At 30.4% G+C, this 15758-nt stretch overlaps 2 long non-coding RNA genes across 2 annotated transcripts; one reads left to right on the top strand and one right to left on the bottom strand.

The window, feature by feature from the left end:
- Nucleotides 1–2822: 2822 nt before the first annotated feature.
- LOC107893981 (uncharacterized) lies at nucleotides 2823–3681 on the top strand. The gene is made up of 2 exons (XR_001683090.2): nucleotides 2823–3007; nucleotides 3277–3681. It is a non-coding gene; the product is annotated as an uncharacterized lncRNA (long non-coding RNA).
- Nucleotides 3682–6237: 2556 nt separating this feature from the next.
- Nucleotides 6238–7629, bottom strand: LOC107893982 (uncharacterized). Its single transcript, XR_001683091.2, has 3 exons — nucleotides 7442–7629; nucleotides 6688–6894; nucleotides 6238–6569 (listed from the first exon to the last, which is right to left on the bottom strand). It is a non-coding gene; the product is annotated as an uncharacterized lncRNA (long non-coding RNA).
- Between the last annotated feature and the right edge of the window lie 8129 nt (nucleotides 7630–15758).

Here is a 15758-nt window from a genome sequence, read left to right as displayed (position 1 = left end):
TATATTTGCTCGAATAGGAATAGACACGATTAAACCCACTGAAGGTCAATTCGAGGAAATACCGAACCATATTCGACATCATACAAGATATTGGCCTCACTTTAAGGTAAAATTTACACAATCTTTATATTTTTAAAATATAAATTATTTTTAACTTTTATCTCATTACTTGTATTTATTTTAAAGGATTGTATTGGGGCCATAGATGGAACACACATAAAAGCATGCATTTCGCCTTCTTGTCAAATACCTTATATCGGACGGAAAGGTGAACCAACTCAAAATGTTATGGCAGTTTGCGACTTCAACATGTGCTTTATTTTTGCATTTCCTGATTGGGAAGGAACAGCACATGATAGTAGAATTTTTTTGCAAGCACTTAGAAAACAAGAGTTAAATTTTCACACCCTCCATCAGGTTGAACTTTAATTTTTTAATTAATCTTTACATAAAAAAATTTAAAATTTTTAATTTATTTTTAAACTTGAAATTATGTTTTACTTTTCTGTAGGAAAATATTATCTTGTGGATTCAGGATATCCATAAATGGCAAGTTTTCTAGGTCCATATAGTGGGGAACGATATCATTTACCTGATTTTTGTCGAGGTAATCATCAAGTATCTAGAAAAAAAGAAATCTTTAATCATGCACATTCTTCGTTACGCTTTGTGATTGAAAGAACATTTGGAGTGTGAAAAAAAATGGCTAATATTAAGAGATATTCCAAGTTATTCATTCAACAAGCAAGTTTTAATAGTTATTGCAACAATGGTTTTGCATAATTACATTCGAAGACATACTTGGTCAAATGATGAGGATTTTCGACAATTTGAGAATATACCCGACATGCCAGTCTCTTCAGGCCATTTTGATAGAGGTGAATCGAGTTCTTCTTGTCGAAACCATTTTTATTTTGGAAAAAAAGGGGGTCGACTTTAAAAAAGAGGTACGAAGTCGCCACCGATCCTTTTTTGAGGTGTAATCGGATCACCTTGAGATTGATCGTTTTAATAAAGCATTTGATTTATTAAAACAATAATTTTAGGTCTGCGAAAATCGAGAAAAAGAGTTCGGGAATCGGTTACACTCGAGGAAGGATTAGCACCCTCGTAACGCCCAAAATTGGTACCAATTAATTATTTAATGTCCTATTGTTTAAAATTTGAAGGGAAAATGCTAAAAATATGATTCCTTTTAAAATGTGTGAACATCTCGAATTGGATTTTAAGATTCCCTCATTCCATAGGAACAAAATATCACATCCAGCACGTTAGGGCACGATATTTTAAGCCTCCAAAAATTGAGATCACCTCATGATTTCCAAAAGCAACGAAAAGGGTATTCACTTATTTGGTCCAACGAAAAAACGAAATCCAGCACGTTAGAGCTCGATTTCTCGAATTTCCAAACATAGAACATTGCTTTGTTTTAAAATCTAGAAAACATGAATGAAAATTTAAAGGAATATTTGACTATTTTGGGCAAGCAGAAAATCGAAACCCAGCACGTTAGGGCACGATTTCCCAAATTTCCAAATGTCAAACATTGCCTTTATTTTAGAAGTTCTTGTAAATAAACAATTGCAAAACCGGCTCAAGGTATATTCATTTGGTTCACCTTTGGGTAAAAGCTGTAATATGTCATGGATAAAGAATGAGAATATACAAAGGAACGAATTAGGATACATGCAATAGCGACATACTATATATTATAAAAATACTAATATACATTTGAAGGCTAATGAATTAAAAATAAATTTAAAGAAATTCCAAGCAAATTAACACGGACAACATATGGCAAGTTTTAAAACAAACAAAATAGATGATATAGAAGAAATGCAATTTGGAATCATCAATATGCCAACAAACAAATATATATAAAAATCTTAAGGTAACATACATGAAAGTTTGAAATAAATCAAAATAATAAAAATAAAATATGAAATAATAATATATAAACGAAATTTCAAAATACATAAAAAAAAGCAAGTAATATATAACATAGTATTTGTCAATCTAAATAAATAATATACTTGAAATGAACATTTTATATATATAAAAAACAAAGGTACTTGTATATGAAATTATTTAAAATAAATAAAATATACCATTTAAAATAGGGTCCTTAGAAGAAAATATATATACACAAAATAATATAAAATCAATAATATATATATACATAATAATAATAATAAATATTTACATAAAATAATAGGAAATCAATAATGTATACTTAGAATAAAAATAATTTAGTATAAGTTACGTATATACATGTATAATAGTATTGAGTTGAATATCTATAGATCTTTAAATATAGAAATATATAAAAGAAGATTTGAAATAAATAAATCGCAAAATACACCGAATAAAAAAATAGAGGAAATAATAACGAGAACCATGCAAAATTAATGAAATAATCCAAGATAATATGTTTAAATATAAATAACAAACAAATTTTTGAGGGGGGAATAAGGAATAAAACATAAATTGAAGTAAAAAACTCAATTGAAGTAAAAATAAAACCCAGAGGACAATTTACAAATAAAGAAAGTTACAAAACAAAATTAAGGATTAAAATGCATCGCGCGCCATTGTCTGAGGATTAAAAATGAAAATTTTCTCAATCCAAATAACAACACCCAAGGGCGGACTAAATTGGAAAGGCGCTCAAATTTCAGGGAAAAAGTGAAAGAAGCAGGATAGAATTAAATCAAAAATGGCGCACATGGGAGGGACTGGATGCGGAAATTAACCATTTAAGGTGGAAATGCGCAAATCCAGCCTATGGATCAGTCAACGCGCATTGCACTACTTTAAAATTTAATAAAACCCTTATTTTATTTCTTTTCCTTAAAACATTAAAAAACCTCTAGAGAACCCAAAGCTTTTTCCGTTAAAAAAAACCCTAAAATTTTTAAATGTTCTCTCAACCTCCAGCCGAATGGCTAATGTCCAGACCTCCAATTGCTCGCTTGTAACCGGCGAAGCAAGGCCCTCCAACGAAGCGGTAAGTCTCCCTCTCTCCCCTATACTTTAGTACACAAAATAATCTAAATGAAGAGCTGAAAGTAATAGAGGGAAATAAAATATGCAATCACCTTCAAAATAAAAACTAATATTCACTTGCTGTTTTTTGCTTGTATTCAGTATCTCGTGTGAATTTTTGTACTCGATTTCTATTCTATTTCTCTGAAGAAAAAAAACCCCATACACTTAAAAATCGAAGGCTTTTATAGCCAAAATACAGGCAGTTCCTTGCTATTCTCCATTTTGCAGGTACGTGGAGATGTGAAGAGGGCGTTCATGGGCGTGTCAACGTGAAATATGGGAGGTGGAAGCGTGGGCTGAAGCAATGGCGTGCGTAGAGGCTGGCACGAAGGCAGCAGCAACGCAAGGGGGAAAGGGAAAGGGTTCTGAAAACTCCAAAAACCTGGGCCTACTGGGCTTGGTTCATTTCATTCAGTATTAGGCCATTGTAAAACTTTTTGGGCCTGTTTAAAATGCAATAGGTTTGTATTTTGGGCCGGGTAAAATATGGGTTTTACACTTCTATCAGTTAAAGTGACATTAAAATTGCGATGTTAAGGGAAACCATTGCAACTAGTTTAATGAATTCATATTTATAAAACTATTTTGTATCATAACCTAATTTCTAGTAATAATGAAACTTGTTATGTCTTATGTTACTATTTTTTTATTAAAAATCATCTGTTTAGATACTTCAAAATTTGATCCAAGTATAATGTTACTATTTGTGAAAATAATATTTATCATTATTATAAAAGAATATTTAACTATAAAAAATTAAAAATAATTATCATTTTATCTAATAAATAATTTAAATTGATCATATAATTCATTAAAATATTTATAATAAAATATTAGAAGATGCTTTTCAATATTTTATTAAATGAATTTATAAATTCACATATTTTAATTAGTTTAAAAAAGTAAAATAATTTAAAAAACTTCTATTATATATCAATTCTAATCTGATGTCCTTAATAGTCATTTTTTATTCTCACCTCACCACTACAACGCGTTTGAATCCAAACACACACTCCACCATTGTTTCTAATCTCACCGCTACAGTAACTAATCTCACCGCCACAGCTGTTTTTAACCTCACCGAAGGTAAACACACCGCCCATCCAAACTAAGCCTTAGGAATGTAAGCTTCCAATCATACCATTTTCCAAACCCGACTATGTGAGAGCTTTCCGAATAGACATTTTAGGTGAAAACATTTCGGATATTTTAGGTGAAAATATCACATTGCTAAAACAAATGTACCTCAACGCCAAGACATAAACAGTTACTTTGTTTTAAGGGTAATCTACAAAAATAGTCACATTTGTTTGCCTCAAGTTACATTTTAGTCACTTATGTTTGAAATGTTACGTTTTAGTCAGTTATGTTGCTATTTTGTTACGAAGTGATCACTCTACCGTTAAGTTCCGTTATCTCTCTAACGGTAATCCTACGTGGCAGTCCAACTAAATTTTAGATGCCAACTTAGATTTCTAAATGGGATGAAAATAGATTTTTAATTAAAAAACTTAATTAATTAAAATTTTTAAACCTAAACCTTAACTAAAAAAAACTGTTCATATCCTCTTTTTAATTTTTCTTCACTCTCTTCTTTTTCTTCAATGGTTTTTTTTTCATTTGACTGGAAAAATTATTATTAAGATCAAAATAGTTGAAATCAAATTGACTGCTTCAAAAAGATGAATCCAATGGAGGGTTCAGGTATGTCTTCTTTGCATTCCACTATCTCTTTTATTCAATACTGAAAAACAAAAGATTAGATTTTTATTGTTTAATGAAAACCCTAAATTAAAATTATTGATATGAATATTAACAACTAAAAAAATTTCAGATAAAAAAAAGGATACCCACAAAGGGATTGTGAACAAACAAACCGATTTAGATTAAAAAAAATCGGATTGAGAAACTAATTATTCAAGAACATGAAGAATTGGAAAATACAATGATTAGGAACAAAAATGATTACCATCTTATTATTTGTCGACAACAACTTCATTTTAAGTTTTAGAACATAAATTTGTCAGTGAAGAAGACATACCTGGACCCTCCATTGAATCTTCTTTTGTTTTTGTACGTGAATAAATTTTTTTGATGATAATAGCTTTTTTAGTCAATTAAAAAAGAAAACTAAAAAAAAGGGGAGATAAACGATTTTTTAACTAAGATTTAGGGTTTAAAAATTTTAATTAATTAAATTTATTTAATAAAAAATTTATTCTCATCCCATTAGGAAATTCAAGTTGGCACTTAAAATCTAGTTAGACTGCCACGTAGGATTACCGTTAGGGAGATAACAGAACTTAACGAAAGAGTGATCATTTCGTAACAAAATAATAACATAAATGACTAAAACGTAACATTTCAAACATAAGTGACTAAAATGTAACCTAAGACAAATAAAAGTGACTATTTTTATAGTTTACCTTTATTTTAATAATGCAACTAGCAAGCTACACAATGGAAACAAATATATAGATTAAAGCATGTTTGTAAGTTATTGTATTCTTTCATACTTTTGAAATTTAATCATACTTCTATAATTTAATCATACTTTTATGTTTAAAAAAAGTAATCCCTCTCTTTTTCAGATTGAAAAATACAAGTTTAATGGTTAACATCGTTAAAACTCTTTAGTTAAATTTATATTCGTTACAACATTATTTCTTTTTACATCATTACTAGATTAGTATTTTTTTTATTTCAAAATATCACACCAATAGATTCAACAAAACAATTTTATCGGTATTAATAATTGAACCATAAATTTAAAATCCGAAAAGTATAAGTACTAAATCGGTATTAATAATTGAACCATAAATTTAAAATCTAAAAAGTAATGGTACTAAATTCATGAAAATAAATCAAAGACTAAGTTCCACATATGTGAAAACTACACAGAGTTGGGAGTATATTTTAACCATGTATATACACAAAATATGTATTTGCTGTGGTATAGTTCTAGAGAATCACATCAACTCTATAAATAATCCACCATGCAATCCTTTAACCTTATTGAGTACACAGCATTCAAGCTCAGCAACAAAAAGACACCAGAGGAGCAACAAGACTCGTTCCATTGGGGAAAGTTATGGTGAAATATACATGTATTTAGTCAAATTGTTTGAAGCCACAATATCTTTCTTTTGCCTCTAGCTATACTAACACTCAACATGTTTCATGCCAAAATTTTCTACCAATCTCTGTAGCACAAGTTCATTTCTTAGAAAACCTTGTTCATGAATCCACGGTAAACTTACAGAATCGGTTTAGGCATTTATAATTATAAAAACAAAAACTAATTTAAGGAAAGGAAAGTGCAACCAAAGCAAAATGAAAGCACTGCTACACGGTTTAGACCAAACCAAAAGCTACATTTCAGTACAACCTCAATGCATATAAATGTAGTCCACAAGTCACATTACTAAAGAGGTAAGAAGATAATCTTATTTCGACACGGTTTTGGCTTCCTTGGATTCAGCCGCACTCCTTTCTGCTACAACTTTCGACATCCCAAACATCTGAAAAGGACCCCGAATTCTTTTAAGACAACAATATCAACATAACATATATATATATAACACAAAAGCTTGCACAGTACAATGAAAAAACGATAGCGCGAAAGATCAAGGAAAGAACCTTCTGGATGGTCTTCTTAAAGCAAGTTTTGTGCTCTTCCATTGAAGCATTAATGAACTCATCGATGTGATCCTTCAAGTCTTCAAGGAAGGTGGCCTCTTCGTTCTTTTTCTTCCTACACGAAGTCGAGACTAGGGGAGCAGCAGCAGACGACGATTGTTTGTCGGGTTGACTCTTTTGCGTGTCCATTCGATGTTTATATTAGGACTTCATAACAAACATGATAATTATAAATAAGAATTCGGTAAAATATTATAAGAAACAATTACGCTACGTCACAATATATACACTTTTCATTCGAATCATATCACCTACTCAAATTTCTAAAAGGAAAATCTATTATGCAAAACAAATTATAGTAAATAATTAAAGGCTATTGAGTCCTAAATTGACACCATTGCTATTACAGTTCAAATACGCTTAAGGACATAATATCGGTTCAGGCTGATGGATAGTTTTAAGAAATGTATAAATACTTATTGCCAGAGTTTCAAATGCCGGCCTCGCTGCCGCTATTTCGTGTAGCGACACCGTCCTCCACCACCGCTAAAGATCGCGGCAGTAGTGTTATCGGAAATAACGGCAGTAAACGCTATTTCCGTAAAAAATTCTCCTTATCAACAAAGTAAACAGAAAAAAAACCATGAGATAAGACAGAGTAACAAGCATAAACATCGAAAAACCAAAAGAGAAAAAATCAAAACCAGATAACTCGATTAGAAACGTTCAAATTTAGGGTTTCAAAAATAATTACCTTATTTAATTTCCTGGTCTGTTTGGAACTTGAAGGAAAGAGAGGGATTGGCTCAGAGAATAAAGGTAGAAGATGTGAGAGAGATCCAGAGTGGGTCGGAAAATTTATACAGGTGTCTAGAAGGAAAATCAGTTGGCTTAATTATAAAATTGGCGTTTGAAGGTAAAACGTAACATGGATGATAAAATAAGTAAATTAGTAAATTGGTCCTTCTTATTAAAATTTTATGTATTTTTACTATTAAAAATTACTATAACTGACAAAATAACTAAACAATAACACATGACGTACCAGGTGTACCTCATTTTGACATACATGAATAAATTATAAACAATAAAAGTGGATGAAATTTTGAATAGAGCGACTAATTTGCTATTTAATATAGCGTATAAGGATTAATTTACTTATTTTTTAATAAAAAGGTACAAAATGTAATATGACTTCTAGCATAAAACCCTCCATGATACTTTTATTACCTTTGAAATATAACTTAATTTTTGGGAGGTTAAAACTGATATTTAAAATATCAATTTCATCTCCTTCTTTTTCAAAAAGCATATGATCTAGTGTTCTTATTGGTTGGTATTTGTGTTTTAGATAAAATAAAACAAAATTGATAGTTTAAGTATTATATTTAACTCCAAAAATTTTAAGTACCTAAATGAGAAAATTGATATAGTTTAAGTGTCAATTTTGTACCTAAGCAAAAAATATATATATAATTTTATTGGTAAAATCCCTTCTTTGGTTCCTTTCAATTTTAATATCTAACAAATTGGTTCTTCTAAAATTTTTTAAAGCAATTTAGTTTTATTAATTTTAAAATCGTTTAATAAAGCACCTCAACATTGTTTGTCAATTTATTTTACGTGGTAAAAATATATATATCAATGATAATAAAAAATATCTGATAAGTGACAAAGAAAGAATATTTTATTATTATTATTGTAATTATAAGTAAATTGGTGAAAGGTGTAGAATGTTTGAAGGTTATACCTGTTTAATGTTGTGTAATAAATAATTCGATTCATTAGTGTATTGTACATCATGAGTACGCATATCAACAAATTTGGGGAATGATTGATTGCAATTGAATAATATAAAAATATGAATTAAGGACTCGCATAAATGAAAAGTATAGAGGATGAAACTGAAATATATTTCTTTTTATAAAACCACGTGCATCTTGGGATGGAAACAATGGGCTGGACCAATTTTAAGTGGTTTTAAGCTTAGGATGGAAACAATGGGCTGGATCTAGTTTAAATGGTTTTAAACTTAAAGATAATTATTTTGAAATTAATATAATTCATTTCGATATAATTTATTTTAATAGGTTCATTTACGTAATACACTTTGATATTATTTATAAAACATTATAAACATATATAAATTTAAATATAATTTATTTAGGTACTTAATTTTTTGATTAAAAGTGATACTTAAAATATTAATTTCGATTTATTTTATCCAAAAATATAAAATATCACGTCCATATTAGTTGTTATTGTGTTATGAGTAAAATGAAATAATTGATAGTTTAAGTACTAGATTTAATCTAAATAATTCAAGTATCTTAATCAGGAAAATGATATAGTTTGAGTGTAAATTTTGCTTTTAAACAAAATATATATATTTGTATGTAATTTTATTGGTAAAGGCTCTTCATTGGTTCCTTTCAATTTCAAGATTTAATAAATTGGTTCTTTTAAAAATTTAGGTAGGTTTAGGGTAAGTTTTTGTTTTGGTCACTTAACTTAAAAAAGTTACAATTTGGTCATTGAACTATTCAAAAGTTTTAATTTAAGTTATTGGGTTTGTTAAAATCAATGTTATATAGCTTTCTTTGTTCGTACTATATGCACCAATAGAAAGTTCTCTTTCCCCTTCTCTTCTATAGTTCAATTTCTTTCATGAAAAACTTTAGACGTCGAGAATATGTGAACGAAAATCCAAACAACTTTTTTCTCCGATTCCGACATTGATTGCTAGATCGACTTGGATCTAAAGTATGTTCTTCTACTCGACGATGAGTACTGATCCATTGTATTGATAGACAAATCATCACTTGGAGCTTGCTGGCAGAATTTTTTTAAAAGAAAAAACATAACAACCTAATCACTTAAATAAAAACTTTTGAATAATTTTGTGGGTTAATGAGAACTTTTGAATAGTTCAGTGGCCAAATCGTAACTTTTTTATTTAAGTGACCAAAACAAAAACTTACCCATTATTTAGTGACTAATGATGTAATTTACCTAAAAAATTTAAAATATTGTAATCTTATTAATTTCAAAAATCAGCAACTAAAAACAATTAAGAAAGCACATCAACATTTTTCGTCCATCTAATTTACATGGCAAAATATATATAATGATGATAAAAAAAATAGGGTAAAGAACACCAACAGTCACTCAACTTTCAATTTAGTTCAACTTTCAAAAAATAACAAATCAGTCCCACTAACCAGTTTCCTTTACAGACGTAATGGAAAAGTTATCTGGCATTTAACTAATTCCTTACTGTCATTTAATTGGCCAACTGGAGGGTTTGCTGTCATTTAAATAACCTCATTTAATAACCTTAGTAGGGCAGTAGAAGAAGATAAGGAGGAGGAGGAGAATAAGATGATAATAAGAAAAAGAGAAGAAATAGAGATGTCAACCGTGATTCTAGTGTGCTATTGTGGAAACCCAGCCAATTTAAAGACTTTTTGGTTTAATGACAACCCAGGTAAGAGGTTTTTTGGGTGTAAGAAGTATTGGAGTGAATTTCAAAATTCATGTCATTTTTTCACTTGGTTTGATCCACCATTGACACCCATTCATGAATTTCATTGTTAGGTGTTTTGAAACAAGTTAAAACATTGAAGGATGCAAGGAGAAGGGAGAGAAAAACATGATGTTTGATGTTGTTATTTGTAATATTGTTGTTAAAATGAAAAACTAGCCTATGTGATAGCTGGCATAAGTTGGTATTGTTGTTGTTATTGAAATGGAAAACAATATAATGGTGTTGTTATTTAGTTTCTGTGTAACACCCTTAACCCGTCTCCATTATCAGATCAAGGTTATGGAGTATTATGACACTATTAAAACCATTAACATCATTAACCATTCATTTATTAAATTAAATAACCAATATACAAATCTAAATATCATTCATAGCATAAATACATTTTCGGAACTTAAATGGAGTTTACGGGGCCTTAAAAATAGTTTGAAAATAATCAGGGGCTAATTTGAAATAAAACAGAAAAATTTTAGAAAATTTTGAAATTTTTGAAAATAAGGGTCACACGGCCATGTGGCCAGACCGTGTGAAAGAAACCAGCCTGTGTGGCCTCAAACATGGCTGTGTGGCTACCCTACACGCCCGTGTTGCCAAGCCGTGTAACTGGCTGATGCCGTGTGAAAAATCTTGCATCTAAAATGAATAAGACACACGGCCGTGTGATAACCCATGTCCCAGGCTATGTGCACTTAAAATGAAATCTAAAACAAGCCAAAACATTACCCATTTCTTAAGTGTCAAGCCAAACCAAAACCAAACATCTATATATCTTCAAAACACATTCAAACAAGCTTAAAGCATACCAAAACATACAATTTAAGTGTTTAACCAATGTGCCTTCATTGACACCACAATTCAATTATCAAACCAAAACCATATTTCATACCAAACTTATTTGCATTCAAAATTCACAAGTCCATACATTAAACACATGCCAAACTATCATTTCATCTTGTAACGACCCAATAGTCACAAGTATCGGAAAGTGTATTTTCGGGTCTCTGTTTTCAAAAAATGAATTCGTAAATATTTATTAAAAATATTTACGGCGATTAGTAGTGTAATTAATTAGGTTTTGGTTAGGTGAATTTATTTAAATTAAAGTTAATTAGGTATAAGAATTAAATTGAATAAAGTGTGACAGCTTAATAATAGAATAGAAAAAAGTAAAGGGACTAATTAAGAAATAAACCATAAATTTTACAATTGTATGGTAATAGTAAATTACATGTGTAACAATATTACATATACTTGTAATAATTATATATACTTACTTCTTATTTAAGAAAATATTATTATATTATATTATATTATATTATATTACATTATATGTAAAATATATATCTTATATTATAATATAATAAAAATAACAAAACATAAACGAAAAAGAAAGAGAAAAAGAAAGAATAGAATTGGGGAACAAAATAGGGGAAAGAAAGAAAAAAAAGAAAGAAACAAAAAGAAAGGAGAAAATTTAGGGTATTAAGGTTCAAACTCAAAGTGGTAAGTCAATTTAGTCCAATTTTTTAAAATTTTTATATTTTTAGAATCTTAGAACAAAATACTACTTGATTTATATTGAAATTTTAGAAGTTGGTGAATTTTTAGAAGTTGATCATGATGAATAAATTGAAGTGTTAGGGGTTAAATTGATAGAATTTCAAGTTAGAAGTGAAAAAGGGATTGAATTGTAAAATAAATCATAAGTTTTGAGTAATAGGGACAAAATTGAGAGAATTTCAAAATTAGGGTTTACGGTGAATTTTGAAGGTTGAAATTATTCTAAAGTGGGAGTTGAATGAAAATATGAAATTAGTTTTAAATAAATAAAGTTAGTTTTGATTAAGGATTAAATTGAAATGTGAGCAAAAGTTGAATAAAAATTTAAATATTCAATGTGAAATTGTGTGCATTAATGATTTTAAATTGTTTTAATTTCTGTAGCTAACATTGTGCTAGAGACCTTGGCTAAGAAAGGAAAAGACAAGATTAACGAGGAGTAGCTCGAGAATTACGGTTTGTATTTCTATAATCCGAATTTAGAAATTTTTATTTGTTGTATTTTAAATTAATGTGTATGGTAAGTAATTAAGGTGAGTGTTGTTTATTAGTATCTTGATATTGAATTGAGATTATATGAATTTGTGATTGATGAAATTATTGATTGGTATTGAAATGTGAATTTTGTGACAGTGGAATACTGAATATTGGTTGTGTCTGAAAAGTGAATCGGAAACCCTATTAACTGTATCCGGTTTGTCGAAACCATTTTTAAATCGAGTTTTGGAAAATGAGAATTGACTTTAAGAAAAACGAAAACAGGAGTCGCCACCAATCTTTTAAGGTGTGATTGGATCAACTTATAAAATGTGTTGTTTTAAAACATTAATTTTGGTCTACGAAAGTCGAGAAAACGGATTCGGAAGTCGGTTACGTACGGGGAAGGGTTAGCACCCTCGTAACGCCCAAAAATTGGTATCTAATTGATTATCAAGTGTCTTTAATGTCGGAAATTTGAAAGTTTTAAGATGCAAACCTCTTTTAATTAGAATGTCTCAATTTTGAAAATTAAGGCTCGCTTATTTTAAACGAGTCAAAACATCACATCCAGTAAGTTAGGACGCAACATTTTAAAACCTTCGAAATTAAGCTCGTCTTTCGAAAATTTTTATCTCGAAACATCAAAACGCCATATCCAGTAAGTTAGGACACTATGTTTTGAAATCTCGAAATAATTGTTTAAGTTTTGAAAACTCAAAATCACTTAGAAGGGTGCTTGACTATTCGAATTCAACGAGAAAATTCGCAACCCAGTAAGTTAGGGCACTAACTTTCTCGAAGTTTCCAAACATCAAGCATTGCCTTTTATTTTTTTTAAAAAACCTTGGAATATTATTTTAAATGACGTTTTAGGATGACATATTAATGCATCATGAAGCATAGATGTACAAAATATTCTAACATTTCCATACAAACATAAATAATATCATTAAGACAAAACTAAATAACATGAACATACGTTTAATGAAAAAAATCATACTAGGGTAAATATAAGATAATAAACAAATAAAAATATGAGTAAACTAAAAGAAAAACACAATACATGCAAAAATTATACAACAATATATATCATAAAATAGCACATAAAAGAAATAATTAAACATAGCATATAAAAAAATGAAACTATGCACAAATAAGATAAATGACATACACTGAAAAAATGAATAAATAGAACATTTACAAATTATAAAAATATAATGCAATAGCTCAAAATACATGAAATGATAATATAATATATATACATGCATAGAAAATATATATTTGAAAATAAACTATATAAAAAGGTTAAATATTATAATATATAAAATACATAATCAAATGTATAAAAGATAGGAATAAATATACATATTTGAAAAATGAAGAAATTAAAATAAAAAGAAGAGGTTGAAAAACTAAGATAGACGAAGAATAAAATAAGAACAAACCACAGAGAGTAAGAACGCAAGAGGGAGAGAAATTTGAGTGAATGCTCTCAAGAATTCTTATTGCTTCCCAAAACTCAAGTGATTTACAATGAAGGGAGAGGCCTCTATTTATAGTTGAGCCTCTCCAAATCCAACGGTACAGATCAATTACATCAACGGTTAAGATTAAAGGATATCTACAAATTAAATCTCCAAGATTACAAGATCATATCTTCAAGATTGCATATCATATCTAAGATTGCATATCATATCTAAGATTGTATCATATCTAAGATTGCATATCATATCTAAGATTGCATATCCTTAAAGATTATATTTCCATATGAGTCAAGCTTATAGATGGACCTTAAATCTTTTCAAGTAATGGGCCATTCCGATTGGGCCAAATTATATGTTTGTAATTTTGTACTGGACTTGGACTTTGTTTTATTTTTATTTTTTGAGGGTTTATTATTTTAAATACTGAAGTGGGCCGGGCAAAAATGGGCTATTACAGCTGCCCCTCTTTGCTCATTTTGGTGTAACGAGAATAGAGCAAAGACTATAAAAGGACCCATTTTGCCCGGTCTCATCAGCTTCAGACTTCATGGTCCTCAATTTGCTCCTTGCAAACTCAGGATTGTCATGTTGATATCTTCGATCTGCTCTCCATCGAACACAGAGACGCCAAATCTGCTTCTTCGATTTGTTTTCTGACAATACAGAGATGCCAAATCATCTTAGATCTGCTTCAGCGTAAACACGTGAAAGCCAAATCTGCTGTGTCTTCAATTTGCTCATTGTGAACACAAGGATGCCAAATCATCTTGGATCTGCTTCAGTAAAATCATCTGAAGGTTAGATCTGCTATGTATCTGCTCTCCGTCAAAATGGAGATGCCAGATCTGTTATCTTGGATCTGCTTTGGTGTGAGAACATCCGAAAGTCAAATCTGCTATGTCTTCGATTTGTTCCTTGCAAACACAAGAATGCCAAATCATCTTGGATCTGATTCAGTATAAACATCTGAAGGTTAGATCTACTATGTGTCTGCTCTCCGTCGAATATGGAGACGCCAGATCTGTTATCTTGGATCTGCTTTGATGTGAAAACATTTGAAAGTCAGATCTGCTATGTCTTCGATTTGCTCCTTGTAAACACAAGAATGCCAAATCATCTTGGATCTGCTTCAGTAAAAACATCTGAAGGTTAGATCTGCTATGTCTTCGATCTACTCTTCGTCGAATATGGAGATGCCAAATCTGTTTCTTCAATTTGTTCTCTGACAATACAGAGACACCAAACCTACTATCTTCGATCTGCTCCCCGTCTAATACAGAGACGCCAAATCTACTATCTTTGACTTATTCCCTATCATTGCAGAGATACCAAATCATCTTAAACCCTACTGCTTAGGGGGTTAAGGTGCATCGTCTTCGATCTGCTCCGCTATTGCTTAAGGATAAGATCTTCAAATTTAACCTGTTACCCTAGTGCTTAGGGGATTAAGGCGGGTCTTCAATCTGCTCCACTACTGCTTAGGGAGATAAGATCTGCAAATTTAACCTGTTACCCTACTGCTTAGGGGATTAAGGCGAGTTGTCGACGATCTGCTCCGCTACTGCTTAGGGAGATAAAATCTGCGAACCTGTTACCCTACTGCTTAGGGGATTAAGGCGAGTCTTCGATCTGCTCCACTACTGCTTAGGGAGATAAGATCTGCAAATTTAACCTGTTACCCTACCGCTTAGGAGATTAAGGCGAGTCTTCGATCTTCTCTACTACTGCTTAGGGAGATAAGATCTGCAAATTTAACCTATTACCCCACTGCTTAGGGGATTAAGGCGGGTCTTCAATCTGCTCCACTACTGCTTAGGGAGATAAGATCTGCAAATTTAACCTGTTACCCTACTGCTTAGGGGATTAAGGCAAGTCATCATCGATCTGCTCCGCTACTGCTTAGAGAGATAAGATCTGCAAACCTGTTACCCTACTGCTTAGGGGATTAAGGCGAGTCTTCGATCTGCTCCACTACTGCTTAGGGAGATAAGATCTGCAAA

Source organism: Gossypium hirsutum, chromosome A13 (genome assembly GCF_007990345.1).
Source record: "Gossypium hirsutum isolate 1008001.06 chromosome A13, Gossypium_hirsutum_v2.1, whole genome shotgun sequence".
In the NCBI taxonomy this organism is placed as follows: domain Eukaryota; kingdom Viridiplantae; phylum Streptophyta; class Magnoliopsida; order Malvales; family Malvaceae; genus Gossypium; species Gossypium hirsutum.
The sequence above is the reverse complement of the archived record's forward strand: the minus strand, read 5'-3'. Positions and strand labels throughout refer to the sequence as shown.